This window comes from Agelaius tricolor, unplaced genomic scaffold, assembly GCF_023055355.1.
Source record: "Agelaius tricolor isolate 1412-34295 unplaced genomic scaffold, bAgeTri1.0.p SCAF_5, whole genome shotgun sequence".
NCBI lineage: Eukaryota > Metazoa > Chordata > Aves > Passeriformes > Icteridae > Agelaius > Agelaius tricolor.
Genome location: NW_027269265.1, coordinates 41,596,079 through 41,623,303, shown reverse-complemented (window position 1 = coordinate 41,623,303; position 27,225 = coordinate 41,596,079). Strand labels below are relative to the sequence as shown.

Genomic DNA, 27,225 nt, shown 5'->3' with positions numbered 1-27,225 from the left:
TTCTATGACTTCTGCACCCCAGATTCTGGTGCATCTAAGACCTGCAAGCCTAGGGCCCTATTTGTGACATAGCTTCTCAAGACAGATTAATTTTAGCATTAAAGCATTCTTCATAATTTTAATTCACTGGAGCAATGTACTGCCTATCAAGTCAATCAGATGCTGTTCCTTGCTGCTGCTAATTCACTGAGAAGGGGTGGATTCATCATATGGGGTCCTGTGAGCCCTAGGCCAAAGACATGAGCAAAGCAGGCTGTGGATGAGGACAGCAGACCATTGAGAGCAGCAAATAGTCACATTCCAGCTCTTTCCTTTGCAATGCCTTTTGTCAGCCTCAGATTTGATTCCTGATAGGAATCAGCCAGCAGTAGGATTGGATGACATTTAGAGATAGTGATGTTGCATGGAATATTCCTTCTCAGTGGCACCAGTAAGTACTGTACCCCCTCTCTCCAGACCATCACTCCAGCAGCTCTAAGAGGAATTCGCTCACCACAGCTCTCAACTTACACAGCCCACTCTCCTCTTCCCATGCCTGCCTCGTCCCAGCTGCTCACTGTAGAAGCAGTAAAAACAAATAATAGCATTATTAAGTAATGACAATGGAGGTAATGGCATGGCTGAGAAACTCTTCCTCTTTGCCAGCAGGCAGCAATATATGTAATGGAAAAGAAACCACTTGGTAGTTGCTTTCAAACTCATTTCACTGTTTCAAGCTGCTTTGAATTTGGATGTTTGCAAGATATATTCTTCATAAAAAACTCAAGAAGCACAAGCATTGTGCCTGTTGCACATGATAAATGATGAATGCCGAGTTTTACTATGTGCACAAGGGAAACCAAACCATTGTGCTGATCCCCAGTGCTGCATTGAAGGTGACTGGTTTGAGCTAAAGTCTCATCCATTCTCAGCAACTCAGTCTATTTGTATCTTCTCAAATATTTTCTCCTGGGATTGCCAATTTGTTGCCCCTTTAATAAAAAAAGAGTAAAAGAATAATTACTACAAGTAATGCTTTTCCATATTGCTTAATTAATAACTATGTTTGTGTAAAAGAAAGTAATGGGAGAAAAAATAACACACTGTAGCTTTTTATATCATTTCATTTTGGGGGAGTTTGTGCTGAGTTTCAGATCTGTGCTCTGAGTGCTGAAATGGTTAAGTAACTAAAAAGATACGAGTAGATTTCAGGCACTTCAGACTGAATTCATTCTGCAGTGATTATTAAGTATGTTTGCCAAAAACCTTGCTTTGCCCTCTAAACTCATGCATCCTATTATACCTGCAGTCAGTAACTACTCTTTCTAAAGCTGTGAACACAGGAATCACCCCTGACAAATGATGACAGATCGTCCCCATGAGGCGATCAAGAACTCCGACTGGAATCGGTCTTTCACAGCCCTGTCACTGAAAGACAAAAATTGTTCACAGCTCCTGACTTCTGTTTCAGCTCTCCTGGACAAAAGGAACTGCAGGATGGAGTATGGTTTTTTGCATTTATGTATTGTTTCAATTTACAGAGAAGCCCTTTTTCTCTGCTCTATTTCCACAATAACTGCAAATGACACTGTACCAAGATGAATCTGTGAACCAGAAAAAAAATGCAGTGTAATAATAGACAGCAGGCACTACATTTAATTACACAGTCACGTCATAATCTGAAGCAGAAATCAAAGCAGCCCAGTGAGGAAGCCTAACTGCTTTGCCTACTAAAGATTGAATATTGTTCATAAGATGTTAAATAGGATACCGATGGCTTTTCTGAAGTAGGCAACTGTCCACGGAGAGTAGAATTATAACTACCAGGATCATTGTACATCAAAATTTAGTGACAATTTGGTGACAGTGGCTGCGATATGTGGTGAAGTGATGAGGACTCAGGTTTTTTTCCAAATCCTGTCTGCTATCAGATTGGGGTATAAACAATTGCCTTTTATTTTGGTTAATAGGAAAAATCTTTCCAGTCACTAAGTAGATGGGGGTTTTGGAGAATGGATGATAAAACACAGACCAGAAAGCTTTCAAAAAAATAGGAAGTTACTATTCAAGGAAAAGGTAGAAAATGAGAAGAAACTATTTTTAATACATATGAAACCAAGAGGCTTTTATATGCTTGAGTTATTATTGAAATCTGCCTGTGATTTCAGGATGTGATTACAGGGAGCTGTTGTTTCATGAACGATTTTTAATCCCGTTGGCTGAGTCAGACAGGGTGTAAATTTGCAAGTCGATTTGTATGCAGATCACCCTGCTGCCTTGGTATTGATTTGAAAGATGCAGGAGGAATGTTCCCTGCTTTATAAGTAAATCGACAGAAAAGAAAAAAAAAGATGCTCTGAGTCCCAAGAGGTTTTGTTAAAATCTGCTAGAGGAGCCACTGTCTGTCACTCCAGGAACTGGAAGAAACTGTATCCAAGATGCTTCAGCTTAAACGTAGAACTGTTGACATCTGGTATGATGGTTATGGATGCAAAGGGCACTAGACTAATCCATTTGTTTTTCACCTTTGATGGCACCAGTTTGACCCACAGTGCCTGTCACAGTGTAATGACCCAAATGAATCCTCTTTTTGAGATCACTTTTAGTCACTTCATCTAGCAGCTCCTCTTTTAAAACTGCAGCACAATATCACACAAATGTAGGCTCTCAGTGTATCAGAGTGAAATGACAGAGACTGAGTTCTCTGGCAAAAAATGAAATGCATTGGCTGATGTCACAGACCCAACAATACTGTTGCTGTAGAACTGCTAGTTCTCCTAGTTCAGGGCTGGAGTAAAGCTTGCTGCAGTATCAGGGAGATGGTGACTCTCCCAGTCCTTTCCCTTAACCAGATTTTAACAAACTTTCACTTTTGTAAACAGTCTAATTGTCACAGATATTCTATTAAAAATGAGAACTAAAGAACTATAATTCTGATAAATTTACTTTGCTCACATCCAGGTTCTATTTTATTCTCCACCTCCAAGGCTGCATAGTGTGCGTGGTAGAAAGGCCTTGGACTACTTTGAGAGCTCAGGTGTCCCCAGTGCTACCCCTTGAAAGCAAATGGAGCTGTACAGGTACAGACAATCCAGTATCTGAACTAAGTGTCTGAATAATCTATTTCTAGACATATATCACAGACTTCAGAATATCCCTAGTCCAAACTTAGACAGGTTAGCCATTTCAGAAACTTTAATAAAATGATTAAAATATAGACCCTGGGGATTTTTCCATCTTTGTAAACAGGCCAAAGACACAGTGAGCACTAAAAAACCACAAAGGACAAAAATAAAATAATAGGTACTGCAAGTATATGTTTCATGCAAAGTGCCCATTTCATGCATGAGATTACAAACAAAATTGTAGTGGCAAGTAAAAGATTAAGAGAAAATTCAGATGCAATGAGCTGTGCAAAGGAGGAAATTCTGTGCTTCTAGTTATTTTTATCACAGATTCCCAAAACAAAAATTTAAATAATGATAAACCTCTTGAAAATTCAGAAGACAATTTTTAAAGAGGTAACAAAGAAGGTTTTTTTTTAACCCAGAACACAAGGAGAAGTTGCAGGCACTGAATATTAGTCCAGTTGTGTAGTATTTAAAAAGAATAATATAATATATAACAAATAATATAACAAATTATATAGTTACCTCTTACATTAGATTAGATGTGGTATTATGACCAATACTAAAGCTTTCTCTTCTGAATATTACTTCAGATTCACTGAATTTAAGGTGCTGAGCTCAGAGCACAGAACAGGGATGGTAGTCCTTACCCTGTCTGTACTTCTGGAGCAAAATAGATCATAGCAGAGGTTGCAAGACAGCTGCCATTAAAAAGCTAGCTGTTAAACAGTTGAAAAAAAGATTAAGATAAGATATGAGCACCTTTTTTAGCACCCTTATCACCAAATCATTTTGTTGCTTGAGTTACTCTCGTGCCAAAGTAATATGATGCAGCTTGCATGTCTACCAATGGGTCCCGTCAAATATCTTTTGTATCTTTTTTGTATCTCTCTTGTATCTTTTGTATGGACTTGCTAAAATCAAGGAGTTCCTTTCCTCAGCTTTGTATTTGCACTATTACCTGTGTTGTTGATGGACAGGATGATTACTTTTTCTCCTGTTGCAACTAGAACACATCCTTTAGCACATGGCAGCCCTTTCCAGATTGTCTACCGATCTCTTGCATTGGATTCTCAGGTTATCTATGCCCAATGTAAATGCAAGACTGGAAGTATTAATGAACTGTTCAACCTTACCAGCCTATACAGTATTCAAGCAGGTGAATAATGGGTCTTTCTGAAGATGGCATTATCACAAAAAAAGGGCTGTTTTCAAAGGTCAGGAAGGAGGAGTTCTGGTTAGACATTTATCAGGATAGATGGGACAGTTATTAGAACCTTAGCAATCTTTTAGATGCACATCATTGCACTAAGAAAAACCTGTTGCTCTTTTCTGCATACAGAATTTCATGTAGATGGGTTTTTTTAAATTCATTGTTCAACTGACATGAGATCTTCAGTTGTGCCTATCCTCAGAAAACCGCCTGCATAAAGCAGCCTGTGGCTCCACAATAATCTCTGGAAGGGCAAGAACTCCTGCTCTATATATAATTTTCAGAATTTTCAATAGCACAAAATTCTTTGCAAGAGGCTGTGCCTGTGTGTAAAGATTTGTCACAGTCATTGATGCCAATGCATTGATCTTCCATCTTATATGCAATGCAAATAAAACAATGATGTCATTGTAAAAGACTTTAAACCATTTAAAGCATGTGGTGGAGGTGTCTCGACTATCTCTCCCCTAACAATCTGCAGAAGTTTTCTGTGGTTACAGAGCCCTTGTATATTTTGGTTCCAAACTGTTCCTTCTTGGCTGCATTTCTGCTCAGAACATTTTGTATTTATTTAAAATCCACTCTGAAGTGGGAACTTCAGGGATAATGGTGGTACCTTTAGAAATTGTCCTTGGCTTTCCACATCCTCTCCTTTGAGATACATTTTGACATGTTTGACATGGATATAGGCTGTCATAATTCAATATGACACACCAAATCATCCCATGTAGCTTTCACAGTCACATTAACTCTCTAATTCTCAACAGTGCCTAACTCTTCACCTTTAGGGATGCAAATTAATTAAAGTCTTTTAAACTTCCCCCCTCACTATTTCCATAGGTAAAATTCACACAGTTCTTCCAATAGATGTTATCCTTCAGATGACCCAAACCATAGGGGACAGTTAGTCTCATTTTCTGTGCAAATTGTATTGAACCTAATACAAGAGCTCAGTTTAATAGAGAGACTGGCACAAAAAAGGGTTTGAATTACAACAGCATGGAAGGGAGAGTGAAGAAGGAAGGACAACTCCTCTAAGTAAGACCTTGTTTGTTTTCAAACAATAAATGAACATAAATAAAGTTATGCAAAAACGCAGAATCTACCTTAGTAGAATAATACAGTATGCTATATAGTGTATATGTTTAAGGGTCAAGTCCTAGTATTCTCACCCAATAAATAATGTGTCCCTCACATGCATGCCTTGGAAATCATGGCGACTAAGGGGTCAGAAGAATTAGTTATACTGGGGTTCATAGCTCTTGTACTAGACATCACTCTCTTCTAGTCAACTTTGCTCAATTGACAATTGAGCAATCTCACAGGATTTTCATAGGTATTTGCTTAGTATTCCCAGAGCCTAAACCTGTCTACATGTTCACAGTCAATTATTTCTTTATATGCAACTTTGTCATAGCTCCTTCACCCACCTGCAGTGAAATAGAATGAAAAGGAGCCAGGTGAGTATGACAATAAAGCTCATCCGGACCTGATGGAAATCCTCTCCTAGTTTCTTTTTTCTGGATTTCTTGTTGTCTGTGCAACTGTTTATAAGAGTTTTATTTGTAGTCCACCATTCATCTCAATCATTTTGTCTGCCATGGGTCTTTTCCTCCTTTTTGATCTCTAGCACTCATCTTCTTTCCAAACAGAAGCAAATGATACCTTGAAACCTAGAAACAAATTGAATTTAATAATTTTATCCATGTTCTGTAAACCATGATCCAGCAGAATTAAGTCAGTCACTTTCAGGTAGACTATTCACCTCTATGGAGTGGTGCATCAGCAAAATCTCAGTCACTCAGCCTTGAAAACAGTTACCAAAGCAAAAACTACCTTAGCTGTAAAAAAAATGAAGCAATTTTAATTCTTTTCTGTCCCTAATTTGTTTTAATGACTGCATCATAGCAATATTAAAAACTCAGAATTCAGGCTATCATAACCAGCGAATGCAGATAGATGTTTGTGATAAATGTCATATGGGTAATTAAGTTTATGCATGAATAATTTGCTATATCATCTGGGGGGACTGTGGTGTTTTTTGGATGATGTAAAATTAAGTCCTAGACATCTCAGAGTTCTATTCACAAATATCTGCTGTGGTCTTTAGGCAAGCTTCTGACAGTTTCTTCCCTCATGGCATCCTAAGCTTTTGTGGCAATTTCAGCTGGGTGCAGAATTGATTTGCAGATTCTAGCCATCAACTTCCATTACTGTGTGATGTTAAAAACAGAGCGGAAGATCCCTCTGCACGCAAGTGGGTAATTTTTTTCAGGATTTTTTGTATGTACTTTATGTAGGGCTTGGTTTTGATCTCACAAGCTATATTTTAAACTCTTCTAGTTAGAGAAGAATATCTTCTCCTCTCCATTTTCCCAAGTGAGATCACACCAAATTGTAAAGTGTTTAAGTCTTATATTTATGAATGAAATGTAAATGAAAAAGATATGAATGAGGTTGAATGATTCTCAAACAAGTTTTATCTTAATCAGCAGTGATATGCTTTGTCTTACCTAGTGAGTTACAGTGGTGGGTTTCATTCAGCATGACTAAAGGCAGCTGAGTCAGTCCCCACCGTTCCTGTTCAGCAAAGAGACAGATAGATATACAGTAGCTGTTTGTGATTCCAAAGCTCGTATCACTGTGTTAAAATTCCTCTTTAACTGAAAGAAAATGGATATCGACCTGTATTAGCCTGATTGCGTGTCAGGTTCTGCACTCAGTTTGAATTATTAGGAAATAGACAAGGAAAACTGATTGTATTTTAAAGGTCCTGTGAAAAGTTTTAGAGCTGTGAATTAGGAAATGATGTTAAGCAAATGAGAACTAATAGCATATGTAATCATCCATTCTGCCTTACCTCTTCAAAGCACACTAATTTTCTCTGAGTAGGTACAATAAACAAAAGTTTCAGAGTGCTGTTAGCTGCTCTGTAAGACACAACACAGTTTTTTCCAGCACTCAAGAGATTCATCCTGCTGCACTACAGATCTCAAGATCAAAGATATTGGAAGCTATTTATCACAAAATTGGCCAGACATGAGCACCAAAATTAGTTCCTAATACTGGAAAAATTGCAGTGGAAGTCAATGTGGTGGTCCCCAGTTGTGAATTACAAAAGAGCAAAACCCCTCTTCCACCCTCCAGCACTGAGCCATTGGTGTCCTGGCAGAGCCAAACAAATGCCAAGCCCTGCCACAGCTGTGGCTGCTGGAGAACTTATGAGCTGCAGTGCAGCACCATAGTACCAGGAGCACATTTTCTAGGCTGGCACTAGCACACTAGGCCAGACAATTAAGTCATGTAAAAGGGTCTTGTGATACTAAGCAACTGGTTTGTAATGCAGCAAGTCAAATTAAATGGAAAAAAAACAAAGTAATGTGTAAGGAGAAAACAGTGCCTGATGACTGTCTCTAAACTATCATTTTTCATAGACAGAAATGTTTTTCTTGTCCAAAGACACTGGAATTATTGTGGATAGATGTTTGAAAGTATCAGCTTCATGCTCAGCAAGAGTTTAAAATTAGCTGTAAAATAGGATTAAATATAAAAAGAAAAAAAAATTGTATTATTACTTATTCATTAAGAAAACATAGGAAAAATTAATATTTTTTTAACCATGTGTAAGTCCTTTTCCACACATACCTTGAGTGCAGTTTTGATCGCCATATCTTAATAGACTGTAACACAACAGCACGGAGAAGAGCAAGGATGCCTGGAGTTATTGAAAAGCTTGTATATATTTAAAAAAAGAACACTTCAGTGTGGAAAACAGATGACACAAAAATGGCAAAATACAAAAGGGCAAATACTGTTCTGAACTGGCTATACTCTTACATTCATTCTTCAAGTCATCTTCCTCCACTGGCCACTGTCAGGGGCACTAATAATGAGCTTAGGAGACTTTTTCTCTATCCTGCTCATACGTTTTTATCCTCTTTTATTATTTTTACACTTCTCCCTGTCTCAAGGTAATTAAAATTGTCTCTAACAACTTAAATATCCTGGCAAATTGAGGCAGGTTCTTAAGTATTCAGAGACATTCAAATTCTGGATATTTCTCAAAATGCCATCATTTTCTCCTCGTCATGTACAACAACAACCAAAATAAAATAGCCTCTTGGTTTCATTCTGATGTCTACATTGCTATTCATGCCAGGAGACAAAAGCATGTCCAGTGAGCAAAACTGTCCCTCAAACTACAGCCATATGTCATTCACCAAAAGTTTGAGGAACATCTCATATTCATTCAGAGGTATATACAGAGGCATGCAAATTTCTTATCACTGTTTCCTAGCATTTGCCAAGAGGCAGCATGTCAAATAAATAATTTAGTCTGGCTGAGGCACCACAGGAAAACAAAGCCATCAGTCATCTCAGCTACATTATTGATCACCAATAACAAGATACTTGCTAAGACAAATGGTTCTGTTATTATACTAGTGAATTTTAGTCTACCCTGACTAAATAAATCATATTGAACTCTTTGTTGTTTTAAGATGTCCAAACATTTCTGTAATAATTTTTACATTCCATTCTATTCAACCATTTACAGAATATCTCAATATATCTGTTGTTTGTTTGTCTACAGTCATTTTCTAAATGCACCTGTGTATTTATCTTATAAAGTTAGGTAAGGAAATTCATGTCTGTATATGTAATTTTTATATCTACAAAATCTTCTTGTTAGTTTGGTTGCAGAGGAAAATGTGAACAAGGTGATTATGCAAGTCAAGCACTCTATCAACTCTCAAGAAAAAGGTTTTTCTTCTCCCTTATGTTAATGGAGCTTGTAGGCTCTTGTATTGGGTGTTATGATATAATTATTTTTACTTTACATGTACCTTTCTCGATTATCCACATGTGACTGTAGTAGCAGCAGTACCCAAGGGTTCTTAGTAGGTCTATTCCACAAAAAGTGCTTCAGTATCTCAGAAGTATCCTCCTTCTCACTTTCCATAGAGTATCTGATAGCTCAGAATTTGACAGACCTATGCAGAATGCTGTGTGCTCCACTCAGCTGCCCAGATCATGCTCAGGAGGAAAGTGAAGGCTGATGGTTCACTCTCCTCAGTGAATGTAACCACTTCCAAGGATACCAGGAGGACTAGTTCCTGAGCCTCTCAAGGGTCAAATGCTGTTTGCAAGATGCTGTTCTGTCACAGCAATCAAGAGAGAGGTTCTCCACACCTTGCAGATATGCGGAAGCTAAATCTGCTGCCAAAGCTTGGGTTGAGAAGGGCTCTTGCAAATCCTAAACCCCTGAGCTTTCTACAAAATTCTTTTTTTACTAAGGTTTTATAAACTCTGGGACTGATCTTCACCAGAAATTTTTATTTCATGTTAAATCTTGGCAGTTAACTTGGAATAACTAAGTATTTTAAAGGTTTATTTTAGGCATTCTTCAATCATTTTGTCAAAACTAAAGGCATATGTGGGCCAATTTGAAATTATGGGCAGTAAGTTCCAAATATCATATTCCTAGGAGAAATGTGATATAAGAATTGAAGTGAATACACTTTCAAGTAAGAAAATATGTTGGGCAAAAGGATAACAAAATATTTCTATAGCTCAAAGCATCATCTGTGTTTTGCTGACTTTTTATTGAGCAGAAAACTGAAGACAAAACTTCCCTTACACATGCCAGAGTCTTTGGGGGCTTACAGAAGTATAGAGAGACAAAAACTCTCTCAGTATAATTTGGGGCTTTGAAAACTCCAATTACCTCAGGGGCCTTCTGCGGTGCCACTCCCTCGTGGGAAATAGCAGTCACAAATAGTACAGGTGTCACAGGAATCCACACTGTCATCTAATGAGATTGCACCTTGGATGGTTACATACCAACAGCAAAATGAAGGACATTAGGTCCAAAATCCTTGCAGTGAAAAGCTGAAATGGACCAGTCTATAGAGATTGAGAACACCAAGCCCCAGGATGTTCTTAACCACAATGAAGGCTCTCATGTGACACCCTAACACTTGCTGCTTTGGAAGACACTCCCTAGGCATTCCTGAGCCTAATTATATCAGGCAGACAGTTAAACCTCTATAGTTATCCATGCCATGTTTATAATCACTCTTTTGTTATGTTTGGTTGAAGAAGGAAGATGTACAGGTCTGCATCTGAAGACTTTCTTGCAGAAGCCAGTTGCCATTATGTTTAAGAGTTCACCTTAGCAATACCAATGAGTCACAATTTAGGCTCTTGATAAAGCAGGTTCAAAACACCAATTTCCAGGAAGGAAAGCTTGTGCTAGGATTTTTTTTTCATTAAATTCCCTGCACAGCAAAACTTATGTACATGCTGGTCTGAGTTGGTAGAACTTGATATTATCAGGAATTTTTTGCTCTCTCAACTAATTATACACATATCAGCCTGCTTTCTTACTATTGAGAGTAAGAGAGAGTAAGAGACTGACATAGCTGTCAGTCATGGTGGCTCTGAGGAGGTACAGAGACTTAAAACCAGCTGAAAACATACTTGTTCAAAAGTCAGAAGATGAGTCCCTGAAACTAGAAATACAAACTGAATAGCAATACAGAGCATGTTTTAGATTTTGAAGCACTTCCAGAAGTTAATGAATACTATTACAGTGTTAAGAACTGATTTTAAGAACTGATTTTTCTTCACTGTTAAGAACTGTAAATTTTAACAGTATTTTGAGTTTTCTTAGGACTCCAAATTCTCTTTTGAGAATAAAATAAGTCAAAAAGAAGAAACACAGTTATAGATGATACCTGATCTTTAATTTGTTTTAAATTGATTATATGCTCTTATCCTCTAGGTGAGCAGTTCCCTTTTATTTCTTCTCATTAGAAATCCCTATGGAAACCAGTAAGATTGCTACAAACAAAAGAAAACCTTTGCCTGAAAATCTCTCCAGGTTTCCTTTCATATCTCCATCTAAAACATCCCTGGTGGCCTTTAGAGCTCTTGAAGTCAATGACTCAGTTCACATTGATTTCAGTGAACCTAGTGATGCTAATTGATATTACTGAAAGACGTGTCCTATATCTATGAGCTCTTTTTCCTGCTATTATTGCTTGTTAACATTTAATTTCTAATCATTTGAAGAAAAAAAAAAAATCCCTTTAGTGAAACCAGAAACAAACACAGAACTAAAAAGAGGTAATATAAGATTTCTGATTAAAAAATAATTAAAATGTGACTAACATAAGACTTAGACTTCTAAGGAGTTTAAACATGACTTTATCACACTTGTTACTATCCTCATCATACAGATGACAGTAAAAAAAAGATATTTGGAGGCCTAGCTGACATCCATCAGGCAGCTCTTTGAGGAGTGCTTGGACTTTCTGATATTTGTATCATGAGCTATCCTGTGCAAAAACAGGCCCAGTTGTCATCCGTAAAACTTAGCAAGTTAGTGTGTCATTGACCCTGTCTAAAGTTTTCTCTTGTCATGGCCAAGCCCTTACACTCATGCACCACTCTTTTCAAGCCTTGGAAGAACATTCTTTTCATATTTTCTTCTCTTTTTCTTAATCCCCATGTATCTCTGCATTTCCAAGAGAAGAATTCAGAGTAAATTATCTCGACAGTTTCAAGCAAGTACTTTGACCCACATTGATGAAGTAGGTAATAAAAAAAAGGTGAATAGGTAGATACTATGATCTATAGCTACCTCAAGCAAACAAACTATGCTACCTGCTCTAATTGAAGCTCAGAGTAGATGTGGGAGTGAATGCAAGATGCAAATCCACAAATTCCCATCTACTACATAAAAAAAACATTCATTTTCATCTTGGACAAGAAAAGTAATTCTCTCTTTTTCAAACAGATTCTTTTTCTATGTGTTATGGTTCAACCCCAGCCACAACTGAGCAGAAAAGGCCTTGGCTGTATGTGAGCTCTGCTCAGGCATTCATAAACATGTCTCTGTATTACCAACCCTGTGTTCAGCTCAATTCCAAAACACAGCCCCATACCAGTCACTGTGAAGAAGATTAACTCTGCCCCAGCCAAACCCAGCACACTCTGCCTTTCCGCATCATGAATTCTCAGCCTGACTAACACCCACCCTGTGAAGCATGGACATTGGATATATTCTACTGGCTGCATTTCTCAATGGGATGGGCTTGCTGAGAACCTGCTGGCAAATCATCAGCCCAAGTGATTCTGCCTCTAGCAGACTTCCACCTTCTTCTGTGGGCAGACTGCTTCAGTACCATATGGAAAGAGACTTTGGATTGCATGGAGAACTTTCGGGATACAGGACGATAACCAAGATTTGAAAATCTATTAATGCAGGTTGCCTAATTTAGAGATGATAGACAATGCATAAATCAAACCTAAACACTGGTTCAGGAAAGTGACTGATGTCCTTTGAAAGATAAACCCCCCAGGATGAAGGGACATTCTTCCAATCTTATTAGCATAAAAACAAATACTACTTTTTGTTTCTCAGCATTCTGGAGCAGAGCTGTATTTTGCTCCTAGCACTGATCTCCAAAATGACATGAAAATTATCAGCAGGGGTGGCTTATATCTATGGAAATCAACTGTAATAATGCCTATAGAAACACAGTCTCTATTTCTTTATTTATATTTGCTAGCACTTTTCAAAAACTGATGGACAAATTGGCTTAGCAATCACTGTCCCTGCTCAGTGTGTCTTAATGGAGGCTGACAGTTGAAGTGATTTAGCTTTTGTTGCAGCATAAAGGCATTTCCTTGTTTCCTTTTCCTTCCAGGGGATAATAGACCTTGTCATAAGCTATTATATATTTTGATTACAAGAAAAATAAATATACCACTATCCCTCTCCCTCTCCCTTTTTCTTTGACACAAGCACAAACCAATAGTTACAGGTCGTACATATCTTGGAGAACACTTCTGGGTTTCACAAGCTCATACAGACAATACTTAAGCTCTCTGATGCAAATCTAGCACTCAGGAAAAGAAAACAGGAAGTGGTCAGATCTTTTTCAGAGATTGCCAAACTTGCGGTTGCACTGTTTTCACCCTGTTTATCACTAAAAAGGCAGGCAAGATAGATTGGTTCTGGGTAATTTTTTTATTATTATTTATTTATTACTTCAGGAATTGTGTCACTCCAGACCAATCATATTAAGGACTTCTCTTGTCTGAACCTCTGTTTCATCTACACCTTTTATACTTTTTAAGTCAGCCACCAATTAAGACTCTCATGTACTTGTAGTTTTTAACTTCTATTTTTGGAATTTAAATTCTCCATGAATTCACAGGGAGACCAGATATTTCCTAAAGTTCAGAAACTGTAAACAGTTCTCAGATCATATAATCCCTTACTTTCTCTATACTGTGCCATTGCAATGTGTAAAATACTTCTCATGGGACAATTTGGGTTGGCATCTTATGCCTCAGTTCAGGAAATTGGAGCTCCTCTGCTGACAGTTCTGGAACTCATGGAAAAGCTGTTGCTACTGCTACAGCTGAATGTTTAAGGATTCTATACTTCCTATTTGTTCTTAACCATACCTACTCAAATCTCTGTGAACACACTCGTCTATCCTGCTTGTTTTGTATATTTTGCTAGTTTCTCATATCTTTATTACTAGATGAAAGTAATTACTAGGGATCCTGGTCTATACAATATCTAGGGTATTTTAAAAATGCTGTCATTAACAGAATTTTAATGCAATCAATAGAGAATAATTTTTGTAATATGGTGTTCTCTCCTCTGAGTCTTATTAAATGGTATGAAGATTCCAACTTTAAATTACAAATTTATCTTGTGAAGGGAAAGGACTTATAATAATACGATTAAAGAAAGCTAACTCCTGAATCAATTTGAAAGAGCACAATAAAACCTCAGTTTTCAGAATTAAAAGCTGATAGTGTATATGGATTATTACTTGGTCATAAATTCTGAGATCATAGGTTGCTTAACAATACCTTTACAGTACTTGGCTAAGGTTGCAGGAATTGTCTTATGTAGGCTCAAAAAGACAATTAGGCTTTTTTGGAACAAACTTTAATATCTGTGATGGTGCGTTAGTAATTATGTACCTTCTGAGACTGGAGTAGGTAGACAAGCTTTACATTGCACTTAGCCTGATGCTGAGGTGTGGTATCCCATCCCTAGCCTTTCCTACAGGTAGCCTTTGCTAATTAGCTCTCTTTAATGACCCATATCTAATAATATCATGTGTCTACTTGTCAGCTTCAGCCAGAGAAAATAAAAATTCCACATAGGAATGATCTAATGTGCTCATTTCTCAGGATTAACATCTTGCCTTTTGACCCTTGTTAGTCTTGACATGAAAATTTTTTTATATGATTTTAGTGGAAGATAGATACTTTCTGTCTTCCCAGAGCAGAGCCACTGTTCTTTGAAAATTCTACCTATACATATGTTTTCATGACAAATGATACAATGATTACAGAGAAGCATCAAATGAATATTTACCATTGACGAGAGTGCTCAGAAATCTTCTTTCTACCTGGTCATGGAAAAAAAGCGATACATGACTGGCATTTTTTTCTTCTCTTTGTTGCCTCTGCTTGTGAGAACTAAAAGAAAAAGTAATTCACCAAAATAATGACAATAGTTTTAAAGATTTTTCTAGACCTTCATATTTCTCAATAAACTCCCCAAAAAGACTGCTCCTGTGGATAAGACCATAAACTCTTTTTCAATGTGTCTTGTGTATATTTGATCAACATGAAGCAAGCCCTTGGAGAAGCTGCCAGTTAGAGAATTAGATACAACTGTTAGCGAATAGCATGGTACAATAGGAGTGGATACTAGAACAGTAATAAAGAGTAAAAAAAACATTAACAATACAATGACAATAAACACTATTGGAATTCTATTCCCTTACCAGCAATTCCATTTCAGACTAGTTGTATCTACTTTTTTCTGGTAGCCTGAGGACCCATTAGCAGCTGAAGCCCAGTAGATATTCTACTAGAGCACATTGTCTGGTTTACCTTGGTCTGACAGGATGCCATTTAATGAGCTAGGAATAAAAATGCAGTAAGTGGGGACACTCAGGAGATATAAACCAAAGCCTTATCCTGACTGGAACTAAAGAAATATCTTTGAAACTCCCCTGGTTCCTCAGTTAACTGTCACAGCTTGTACTTTTTACAATTATATTAATTTCCTAGGAAAAATTAGAGTTTTGACCTTCTAATAGCATGACAACTGCTTAATTCATCGTGTTCTCCCACTTTTGGGCTTTTGGATTGGACACGGATAAATGGCATTTTCTCTCAGTATGTGTCCTTGTTGGAAGTCAAATATGTTGTCAATTCTCATAAAGTAAGCACAGACAGGCCAAAGCAGTCTTAGAAGACAACTTTTCCATTCAGTAAGCAGTGTCCTTCCTTCAGATTTAATAAAAAGGAGATATTTCTTCCAAGGAAAATGCCATTCAAGTGTGACAGTAAGTAAACACTTAGAAGCTGTAAGTGGAATCTTAAAGTATTTCACCCAATATTATTTTTCATTTTTCCTTGAATATCTGACCAGTTCTAGACAGCCTATTAAAATTCATAGTAAAGATCAGCATATGTAGAAAAATACAGAGAGCTACCTCAAAGCATGACTTCTATATTTGTGTTTTGGCAGATGTTTATATAAACAAGATGTTTTGTGTTCACAAGCACAAAACTGCTGATATAAGTAGTGCTTAATATTTTGTTTTCTTTGCTGAAACATGTCAGCTAAGGCCCATTTTCAAAGCTTTTAGTGACCTCCAAGTTTTTACTAAAGGAGGCAAGCTATTCTAGAGAGCTGCCCAGTTGAAATAGGAGTAACCGAGTCAAGAAATTGCACTCCATCCATGCAGCACTGATATTTGAGACAATGGCTATCCTACAGGATACTCTACCAAATGCTAGGTTTTCAATGTCTCCCTGGACAAGTGAAAGTCTCACTTTTCCTTGGCAAGCAGCTATATGCTTGCCACAGAGGAACTGAACTACTTGGGATTTTCCTCTGTGATCCAGAATGGTACTATATGATCAGTAAGTAAAAATTGAGCTGTAAAATTGTTTTGCTGGTACACTAGTAAATGCTGAAGTGGTACCTTGTGGTGTTCTTCTAGTTCAACTGTTCCTAATATTTTTGAGCCACCATTCTGTAGTTGTAATTGTCTTCGGTGATGGACATGCTAGGAAATCCAATTGAGATGAAGGGAACATCTCCAGCACTTTGGTCATTTCCATCTCTCCTCTATGATTCCTTGAGGCGACTCTTGCACAAAAACTTTTGCAAAGTCACTTGTCTGAGTTTTCAGAGCATATATATAAGTTTTTGTGCTTCTTTCATTTTGACCCCCCACATAAAAATTAGGTCACAAATGATCCCTGGCATTGTAAACAAATTGCTTAATGATCTATAAATTGTTGTATATTACTTCAGCTAATGCAACAAGCTTCAGAACAAGTAGAAAGATAGCAAATTTGTGTCAGTGTTGTATAAATTCAGAAAGATAAGTTAAAGAGATTCTATGTATAAAGGCCAAAACATATTTGGAATTTAATTTTTTTAATCTACCACAAGTTGATGATGAAGGATGAAACTACATTGTAAAAGAAAGAGACAAAAGACACAGAACACATAATATTGCTCTGAATAGAAAGATAGTTCCACACAAAACCCTGAAGGTCTATAACTTACTAGCAGTAAAATTGTCAGAATGTTCTTGATTTCTTTGCAGATCATAGGCTTTAACCTTGCTGGGGTTCTACAGGTGAGCAGGAATATTGTTTTGTTGGGGTCTGCCTCCTCTGCTTGTCATGGCAGGTTGACATCTTGCACCTTGTTGGTTTACTAGAAATCTCACCTGCATCTGTCAAAGTTCATTCAAATTCTGATTTCCTTTTTCCTGTCTCTGTGTCATCCTAACATAATTGGAATTCCTGTTAAAAAAAAGGAATACACTAATAAGCTAGGTGTTTTCAGACTTTTTTGGGGCAGAAAATCCAATTCCAAAATAAAGTCACTTACTTATGGCTGCAGGAAGTCACCCTTGGAGCAAGATGATCAGCTTTATCTAGAAACAGACAAAGTGACTGAAATTCTAGTGTGAGAAAGAATTTGGATTTATGGGATGGATCCCTGTCTGCAGTCAGTGGAATGCAACAGTTCATACATGCTAAAAAGTGTCTGAATTTCTGCTTCTGCAACTAGACTTTGACTTGTAAATAATGAATATTCCCATGACACTATGCAAGTTTTAATAGAAATTTTAATGAAAAAAGCTGCCAGGATTATAAGTTTTTGATTCAGCTGAAAACTATAAATAAGTTCTATACATACAAGTAAATAATGAAAGTGATAGTAGGGTTGTCTGTACATTTTCCCCAGTGGGAGAAACACTGTGCCTAAAAAACAAAGGAAAAAAACAAAAAGCAAGTTCTCTTGCAAAGATATTTGCATATTGTTATTAAACAGCCAACCTTTACATAATGAAGGGCATATTTACAGTGCTGCTCAAATTGAATGCTCTAAGGCTGTTTTATGATATTAAAATATTTATAAATAGGCTTTAATTCAGCTTCGCCTCTGTCAGAAATTCAATGGAAATCCTAATTACCATTTCTCTGTGCAGATGAAAGGCAATCATATGTACGTATTGACATTCAGCTAACACCATTCACTAAAAGGTTCAATGGTTTAGCACGACTGCCAAATCATTAAATAAGGGCATAGGCTGGTTTTATAAATAATGCTGACTGTATTCAGAGTGTTATAGGACACACTTGAGTTGTACTGCGTAGCTAAATGAAATTGCCTATACCCTCTCTATAACTGACAGGCTGGAGATCAAATAGAATGATAGAAATTAATTTTTTTAGCCTGTCATCCAGGGCATCTTTCACAATCCTTAGCTTCAGTAAATATGAATATATTCATAATTTAAGCACAGTATTCCCTAATGCTATTGATTAAGCCAGACTCAAAACATCGTTCAGGTTCAGGTCTTTCTCCTTAATTCATTGAAATATTCTATGCACTTCCCTTAGAAAATTAATAATTATATTGTGAGACTGATGGGCAATGGGATGCACTGACAATTTTCGTTTTCTCATGCACCCAATCTTTTGTGTCTGCTAGGCATATTTCATTTTGCTATGTTTGCTGTCAAAAAAAACTTTTCACACTTACTACTAGGCCTGCATTTTATGGAAAGGGAAAGAGGAAAAGGCACAATGGAAGATTATCATAAGCCATCTTTTGGGATCCATACAGCCAGAGAAGAAAAACATGCTGCCATCCCTTGTGCTCTTATAATTGGTTCATTGCCTCAGGCCAATAATCCCTTGGATACTCAAGGCTTCCCCAAAATTCACTTGCTAAGCTTCTTACAAAGCTAACGTACTATAAGCTGTTGCAAGTCCTTGAGGTGATCTGTACAACAATCTTTTTCTTTGTTTTATTGTGCTTTTTATGCAGACTGAATTAACTCAAAGAGATTGAAATTATAGGATTTTGATCATTATTCATATCAGTGAGTAGATAATTTGCTTCATACTTCTTAAATTCTATTTCCACTGGTGCATTCCATTTTTTTCCTATTTTATTTATATATATATTATATATATATGTATGCATATATATATATATAAAAAAATAATTTTCTATAGGGCATTTCTTGTATATGGCATTTCTCTTTACTGATGCAGGAGGACAGGGTAAGCATAATGTAGATAATTTAGAAAGCTGACTCTATAGTCATTAAAGTCCTTAATTATGACATCAATTTTTTAAATTATTCTACATTTTTATTAAATATGTAATGATTGTCGTAAAAATTATGGCAGGCTGAAAGAAAATTGGAAAACAACCAAAATCTTTGGTTTATTTTTCATTTTCTTCTAAATCTAAGCAAAGTTACTTTAGGCCTGACCTCATGCAAATCTTTCCAGACCAAGAAAGATCTCTAAGAAAAGAGATCTCTAAGATCTCTTTTAGAAAAATCTCTAGATTTTTCTAAAAGAAAGATCTCTAAGAAAAAGATAAAACACTAATTATTAATGCATCAAAGAGACTTTTTCTTATCACCAAGTCCTTTATCTTTCTAAAACTAGTTCATCTTCTCATTTTTATACCAGATTTTATTCATGGGCTTGAAGAGGAAACAAAATTTTTACCTTTTTATCAAGTCTGTCCAAATTTCTTCCCTTACATGGAATCTGTAATTAATTTTTTTTTTTTTTAAATAATGGCTTCTTTTCTGCCATAGGAAGAGGTTGCAGCCAGTTTGTTTGAGTTTTCAGGTCAATGAAGTGAATGTTTGGAATTTGACAACTTACTTCTACCATCTTGGTAATTTGATATCCATTAACATTATGATAGCAAGCATACTACATTTTCTACTAGTATTTCATATAATGCTTTTAGTACAGTAATAAATTAAGTCATCATATAGGTTTTCATAACTTTATTGTTAAATATAAAATATTTTCAATTTTTTTTTTAAACAAAGAGTTTTTTAATAGTTATATTCCATCTGTCTTGAAGCACTACTGGGGGTTTTTGCAATAAAATTCACAGAACTTCAGAAATAGTTCTCAAAAAGAATGGCACAGATTTGGTGCCAGCATCATCAATAAGATTTAATAGAGACAAAAACTTCCTTTTTCTTTCCCTGTCAAGACAATACAAATATAAGAGAGCAAATGTTTCTTCTTTCATGTTTCTTCCATTTTCACAAATCATCAGTCAGCAATACACAAGATGGAATTAACACACAGGATTTGGAATCTAGCCTGGTTCTGAAGACCTGACAGAAAAAATATTCTGTTTCTTGAAGTGAGCCAATTTGTTCTGACCTCCTTGACAGAGAGCAGATTTGATACCCCACAATCTCACTGTGGGTGTTACCTTCCAACCGTACCCACCCATAAGTTTACACTGCCATCAGCCTCGAAATACGGTGCTGTGAGAACAATTTACAGTATTTGACAGGGTGCCACAAGCCGTTGTAGCCTCTTTTCAGATTTGCAGTTCAGAGGAAATGAGTTCTTAGCCCTGTTACCACACTGTAAAAGCCTTGCTTTGAAGGACAAAAGCATGTCAGTCAGTCACTACGGTAGTGGGTAATGTGGAAATAATCTTTAGCTCTAACACTAGAGAAAAGAACTGGGGTCTCAAAGCCAAGAGGGCAGCCTGTGACCCAGACAGCGTCTGAGGGCACCTCAGAGAAGCACCTGAAAATTCAGAGGATTAGAGATACTCTGGAGTCCGGATTAAAACACTTCTCTTTTTGCTAAATGTTTTTGGTTTGGGTTTTTTTTTTTTTTTCTTCTTTAAGAATATTATCCTTCCAAAGGCATAAGGAAGAAGAATATTAAAATTTACTAATCAAGAAAATTTTTTTTAACGTTTTCAGAGGGGGAGGTATTTACTGATCTAAACTACTTTGTAGTCATAAAAGACGAGCTTGTAATCTTGGTGAAATGGATCATGCCAGCACTGGTTGGGTGTTTCTTCTCTGTCTGGAACCCAGAGTTACAGAGCTACAGATCTTGAAAATAAGAGTTCAGAGTTACAAAGCTTGAAAATAAGCAGTGTAGAAAAGAAGGTTAGTATACATATTTCACAGTATAAAGATCAGATTTGTGCCAAGGACAGGACAAGGACTCAGACAGACTTTGGTTTTTGAGTGATAGGAGAGTTTGCATAGTAGTGCAGCAGCAGTGAAAACACGTCTCAGTGACAGCAGTTTCTGGCTCATGGAAGAAGAAACTAGGGAATCCAGCAAAGAGGGAAAGTGTTTTTCTAAACAGAGGAGAATCACAACATAAGCAAAGGTAATCATATTTTGAAGTTTTATCCCAACAAGTATTTTTGTGTCAGATCATAGTTGAAGGGGACAGAAGATAGCTTTACTTGGTACACACCAAACTGAGTCATTATGAGAATCAGAGAAGGTTTTCTGATTTTTCCACTGCTCAGTCTGAGATGCTAGAAAAATTATTTATTTAAGTACAGACTGCTTACAGAAAGGGGCAACATTATTAATTGCTACATGTGGCTCTCTTGATTAACTCACAGTTTATGAAGCACTTTGAGATGGCACTCAATAGAAAAATGTTCCAGAAAGAAAAAATATGTAAAATATGTAAATACATAAGACTTCAGTGTGTTTGTCCTAGATTTTCAGTAATTAAAACTGGCAGTAAATTTAATATATGAGCATTGATTGAACTGCTCCTGCGTATAATTGAAAAGGAAGGAGAAGTAACTTTGCCTGACAAATGCTGTAATAAGTTCCTTTCATTCCACACTGTGCCTGATTTGTAATGTCTATCGTTACAACGTAAGTAACTAATTGCTATCTGTGCAGAGATGTCTCTATTGGCATATTAGACCTTTAGAAGAAAATATCTTATTTGCAAAAAACAATAAAAATACCAATGGAAAGACTTGTTTTTAATATGATACTGAATGTAGGCTGAACAAATGAAGAGTCTTGATGTGATTTAGTATTATGCCAACAGTGAACACAACTGTAAATTATTTTTGCAACCTGCTCTCAGAGTCCCAAATTGCCTTTTTACTGTCTGCATTCCTAATGATGGTTGATACATCCCAGGGAAAAGAGAATACTGATGTCTTTTATCTTGATTTAGCTGCTGGGCTGGGTTCTTTATATATTCAAAAGCAACAAGAACAAAAAAAAAAAATTCTGCTTTTGCAATGTCAAAATGCAAATCCATTCTAGAAAAGTAGAAACCACTGATCATGAGTAGAATGTTTTTATAGTGGCAATTTAACCTGACTGTTATTTACACTATAAAACTGTCTCTGTGTCTGAAGTTGTGTTTACTAGAAAGATCAGACAAGATTTCTTGCCATTTAGTTGGCTTTAAGGAAAACAAACTGATAAAGTCACAAACTATGCTGTGCATAGAACAGAAACGCTAAAGTTTTAAAAATATTTGTGAATTTGTAGTGTTAAGGTATTTCTTTTCATTTCTTAATGTAGAAGTTTGAAGAAATAAATAATATTATTCGCAATGAGATTAGAACTGTAGTTTCTGTTGATTTGCTGACCTCAAAATTTGTTCATTTACATAATGATCAACTCTGCAATATGTGCCAGTTGTACCTTGTAGACATATATCATAGTATTCTAAATGTCTGGTGTGGGAAGAATGTGATGAACACTTAGATTTTGCACATCATAATATACAGATATATATATGTAGAATTTGAACTGGAATTTAGCAGTAACATCTGAGAGACTTGTGCACCATAAAATTTTTTTTAGATTAATCACAACTACTTAAAGGCCTATTTTCAGCTGGCTAAGTGACTTTTTGTGATGGAAGGTGCTTCTCATTGCAGACAAAAGCAGTCTGAGCTGCTTGCATGAAGCAGGGAACCATTTTGCTAAATGGGAACATTTATGCTAAATATGCTGATGTGCCCACATAATGCAACACACTCCTAAGAAAAGATACTAACTGCTGTACTATTAGTACAGAACTACAGAACTTAGATCGCTACAGAACTACATTGAAGCTGCTTCTCCTTTTTTTGTATAGTGTGATCCCAACACTGAAGCAAAACAGGCCTACTACAATCCAGGTCTCTCCCTAGAATGTTTGGATGGTGATGTTTGATTCTATGACTTTCCTTGACAGTAGGTGAATATTCCAGGAGAAGTGACTGTGATGTAGGTTGCACTGCACCCTTTGTAGGCAAGTCCAAAATCGATGGCATTTTGTAGCTTTATCTGCATATAGCTTCATCAGTCTGACTGAGATTTTGAGACGAGTTCCTGCTGGCAAGGCCTGACTTCTGGACGTGGAAAAGTATAGCTGTCAAACTAATAGGATACAATCCTAAATGATGCCTTTATGTCATGGTTCAGTAATAATACTGATATGATTATTCACATTAGGAATCTACTTCCAGGTTCTGCATAGCAGAAAAATTTAGTCAGCTCGGCAGCTGAGCTGAACCTCTGGGTAAAATTGAATCGGCTACACATCTCCCTCAGACTGTGACACCATCACTTTCAAAGTACCTCTGAGAGGAGACATGTCAGTGATTCTAAGCAAAATCTTCCCTAGTTATTAATCAGAGCTCTTGGCTGCAAACTTTTCCACATTTACTTAAGTTAAAGTCCAACCCCATAGCAGAGAGAACAATGAGCATATGTGTAACAGTGAGCTACCCCGGGGCAGAAGTGGACTGAAACAGTGCTGAGATGTAATCTAGAAAGAGCTCTTTCAGATTCCATGAGGCCTTTTCTCCTTCCCTGTCAAAACAAGGTCATTCTCATTCATAAATTTTCCAGTGCCTACTCCTAAAATTTGTTGAGTAATGGGGCTTTTCACCAGAAAAAACTTTTCTTTTAACAGCTGCACTTACAGAATGGGCCTCAGCACTCTTACATCTTATTGTTATTCTGACAATGTTCAGTATGTCTGCTTAGGGTATGTCACTCTCCTTTGCGATTTCAAAGATATTTTACCATTCACTGATGCCCTTGACAATAAAATTCCTCCCCTCAGAAGCTGTGAGTGAAGCACAGTTTAGTATAAAGGACTGCAAATATCATATATATTACATATTTCCTTAAAATGACATTAAAATAAATCAAGTTTGAAAAATAGAACACTCTGAAGTTAGGAAATTCCAGAATTAATGTTTCCATGCAACATTTATTCAGATCCCCTCTTCATATGCCTTTCTGATAGTCTTTAATTACAAGATCAAATGTTTCCCGTGGGTCCCTTGCCTCATTTAGTGCACCACTTGGGTAGTACTTACTGAATGGTAGCTGTTCAATAGTGCCTTTCATCTTCAGCCTTTATTGCACAGACTCTCATGCTTTATTTACTAAATGCCATCTAATACTTTCACTGAATATAGAATTAAAGGCCAATCTATTGTCTTCATGATGCTGTGTCATAGTTCTTAGCAAAGACATTAATATTTATATCAGCTGTGTGAAGAGAGGTACAGTTCTGTTTTACACATGGAAAACAAAGGTACAGGTATGCTATTCTGAATTAGCCTTGGGTGTTTAACTCAAGAAACAAAGTGATTCCAGAACATTTAATGTTTGATATCAATTTATCTGTCATTAATACCTGATGTAGTTGTTAGTAAGCCTCTCTTCAGCACATCAGTGAGCTCAGTTGGTCAGAGCACGGTGCTAGGAACACCAAGGTCATGGATTTGACCCCTGCATAGACTATTCACTTAAAGAGATGGACTAGATGATCCTGATGGATCCCTTCCAGCTCAGAATATTCTGTGATCTCTTTGCAAAGAGTCAAAGTATTAAATTAGGTATCCTTAAACTCAGGGTGCATTTGGAAGAGAGGGAAACTTTGCTCTTTAAGCATAAAGAGTCCAGCTGACCTGTTAATAATCAAGTGTCCTTCCCAGAGGTAATCATCACAATGAAATGTCAGACAGCCCATGTTGATAAATTATGCCGAGAGGGAGGGAGGGAGGGAGGAACGAAGGGAAAGGAAGGGCAAAAGAAAGCTCTGTCTGAAGATCTTCTAGCCTATAAAGAAACAAAAAGGAGTGTGCTATCATAGGGACTTCAATTTAGGATAAAGAATAAGTAACTTTGTAAAAGTACATAAAGTTTTTTTCATATAGTGTGTATACAATGTGAAAAATGATAATATTTTCCTTCTGTTACAAGATAAGGATTTTGTGTCAGCAAAAATGTGAAACTGCAAGCATACGTGCATGAGGACCTATTGATCTTCTTTTGAAGTAGTTGGGCAAAACATCCTAGAGGCTTCGAAGAGGGAGGGAATATGTAGTGGTGCATCACACCCACCTTTGGACCACATGATGACCTCAGATGAGGAGCTAAAAATCTGACACCTCATGAAGGAAATCAGAGTGATAATTGTAGTAGTGAACTGAAGATAATTTTTCCAAACATCATTGAAGAGTGTGATTGAAGACAGGGATGAAAATGTTCTTGTTTTACATCCAATCGCAGTTTAACAATGAAGCTTGTCTGAGTTCGTGCCTAACTAGTCTGTTCACCTGCATGTCTTTTCTTTTGGACCTTAAATGTGCAGTGAATGGGGTGACCTCAGGAAGCTATTTAGAATTACTGGCTAATCTTAATAGCAGGTTCAAAGCATAACATGGGATTCAGCACCACAAAAATTTCTTCATCTGTCTTGTGTGCTACCACCCAAATTTTAGTGATTATAAAATGAAATTTGACTTCCTAGCAGTCTCAGCTTCCCTCTGTTTGTGTTCTTGATACTACTCTAAAATTCTGGTGCTCAATTTTTCATTCATGGCATGTCCCTTTCTTTGGCTACAAGCTGGGCTGTAGGTCTCAGAGAGATCAAAGTACAACTTCAAAGCAGCTGACTCCTAGTTTTTTTCAAGAATTGGTAAATGAAACTATATTATATTGTTCACTATACAGCCTGTTTGCCACAGGTCTAACTGGATTTATAATTCTCTGTGATCATATATAAATCTGTGTGATAGCATTTAAAATGTGACAATACAGTAGGCATGTTGTATCCTTTCCATTCACAGATATACTTGAGGTTTTGGTCTTAAAAAACAAAGACAAAATTAACACTTAATGTGAAAATTTGTGCCATTTTATATATAGAATGTTGTAAAAGGTGAGGGCCAGAATATTTTAACTCTCCATTGTAAAGTGTTCTATTCAATACTGAGTCTATTGCTCCTGGAGGGAATGTTCCCATAGCTGCACTGCATGTTTTCTTCTACAGCACTGGTGACACCTGCAGAGACCAAAGCAGAGCTTGTTCTGGAATCAGTTCCTGCAGTCAGATGTCAAACTGAATGTGATCTGCCTCCACCCTAGTGTACAGATTGCCATTTTCTATATCCTTGGACAACATTTAATCTTTTTGTCAATGATGAGCTATGAATGAGCCATGACAGCCACTGTCAACAGGAGGGGAAAACCATAGAGAGATGTTAATTGAAAGGTGTAGTGAAATGTGATTAAACACTAACCTTAGGTTCTTTTAATCTCCCATAGCCAGGACTCAGTCATTTGTGGGAGCTTAAACAGGCATACAAGGTTAAGAACGCAGCAGAAACACATCTGTTCACATCTCAAAAATTAATCTAAAAGTGACATTTCCTTATTTGCTCCAATTTAAAGGAATATTTCTGTCTCTCAGGGACAGCAAAAAAAAATTAGCATTTTCTAGTTTTTAGGGGTATAAGATTTATTTTTACCTTATTTCTGATAAAGTTCCCATATTTGCGTTGCTGCTATACTTTTAAATTACTTTCCTGTGCTTGCCACCTTTCCTAAATCTGTTGCTTTTTTTAGACTGTTATAACGTGTATTTACTTTTAGCTGCTTTTAGTCTCAGCAACTGAACAGGTAAAAACGTGACTTGCTAAAACTGAAGCTAAAAAATCAGATATGGATGAAAGGAAATGTAAAGGGCAAGAAATGAAGTACACTCAAAGAGCCAGCTAGTATTTAGTTGCAATATGTATTTGTTGCTTAGGCTTCATCAGAATTTCACCAGGTCTTTTATTTTTGAGTTACTTCTTGGTAAATTAAAAAAGCTGTGTTGCATTTACATGAGCAAAATGGTAGCATTCAATATAAAAGTGCATACATACCTGATGATTTGATGTCTTTCACATTTCAAAACTGAGTGTTTCCATGGAGGTATTTTACCAAACATATTTTGCAGTAGAAAATACCAAATGCTTACTAAAACTGAAACCCCTTCAAAGAATTTCAGATGCACCCTAAGGCTGGAAGCAGTGCTAAGTACTTTGCAAATTAAGGACAGTGTGCATATCTTTCCAATGGAGGGATGAAGTGATTAATGTTTGTGAAATGCTCAGAGAGCATATCTTCCTGTACTTTTATAGACAAAGCTGATTTTTATCCAAGGCTGGAAAAAGTACATCATTGCACTTCAGTGTTCGTTGAG

The 27,225-nt window shown here is 36.7% G+C and overlaps 1 long non-coding RNA gene across 3 annotated transcripts in view; it reads right to left on the bottom strand.

Moving 5' to 3' along the window:
* The window catches only part of LOC139590232 (uncharacterized), a 59,806-nt gene that overhangs the window by 7,607 nt on the left and 24,974 nt on the right, over positions 1-27,225 (bottom strand). Inside the window, exons 1-4 of one of the 3 annotated variants that reach the window (XR_011679274.1) lie at positions 14,732-14,816; positions 6,834-6,900; positions 5,751-5,993; positions 511-556 (exon numbers count right to left, since the gene is read on the bottom strand). This is a non-coding gene — a long non-coding RNA (uncharacterized lncRNA). Of the gene's footprint in view, positions 1-510; positions 557-5,750; positions 5,994-6,833; positions 7,997-14,731; positions 14,817-27,225 lie in introns of those variants that run through there. The other 2 variants (XR_011679273.1, XR_011679275.1) reach the window with 2 other exon arrangements.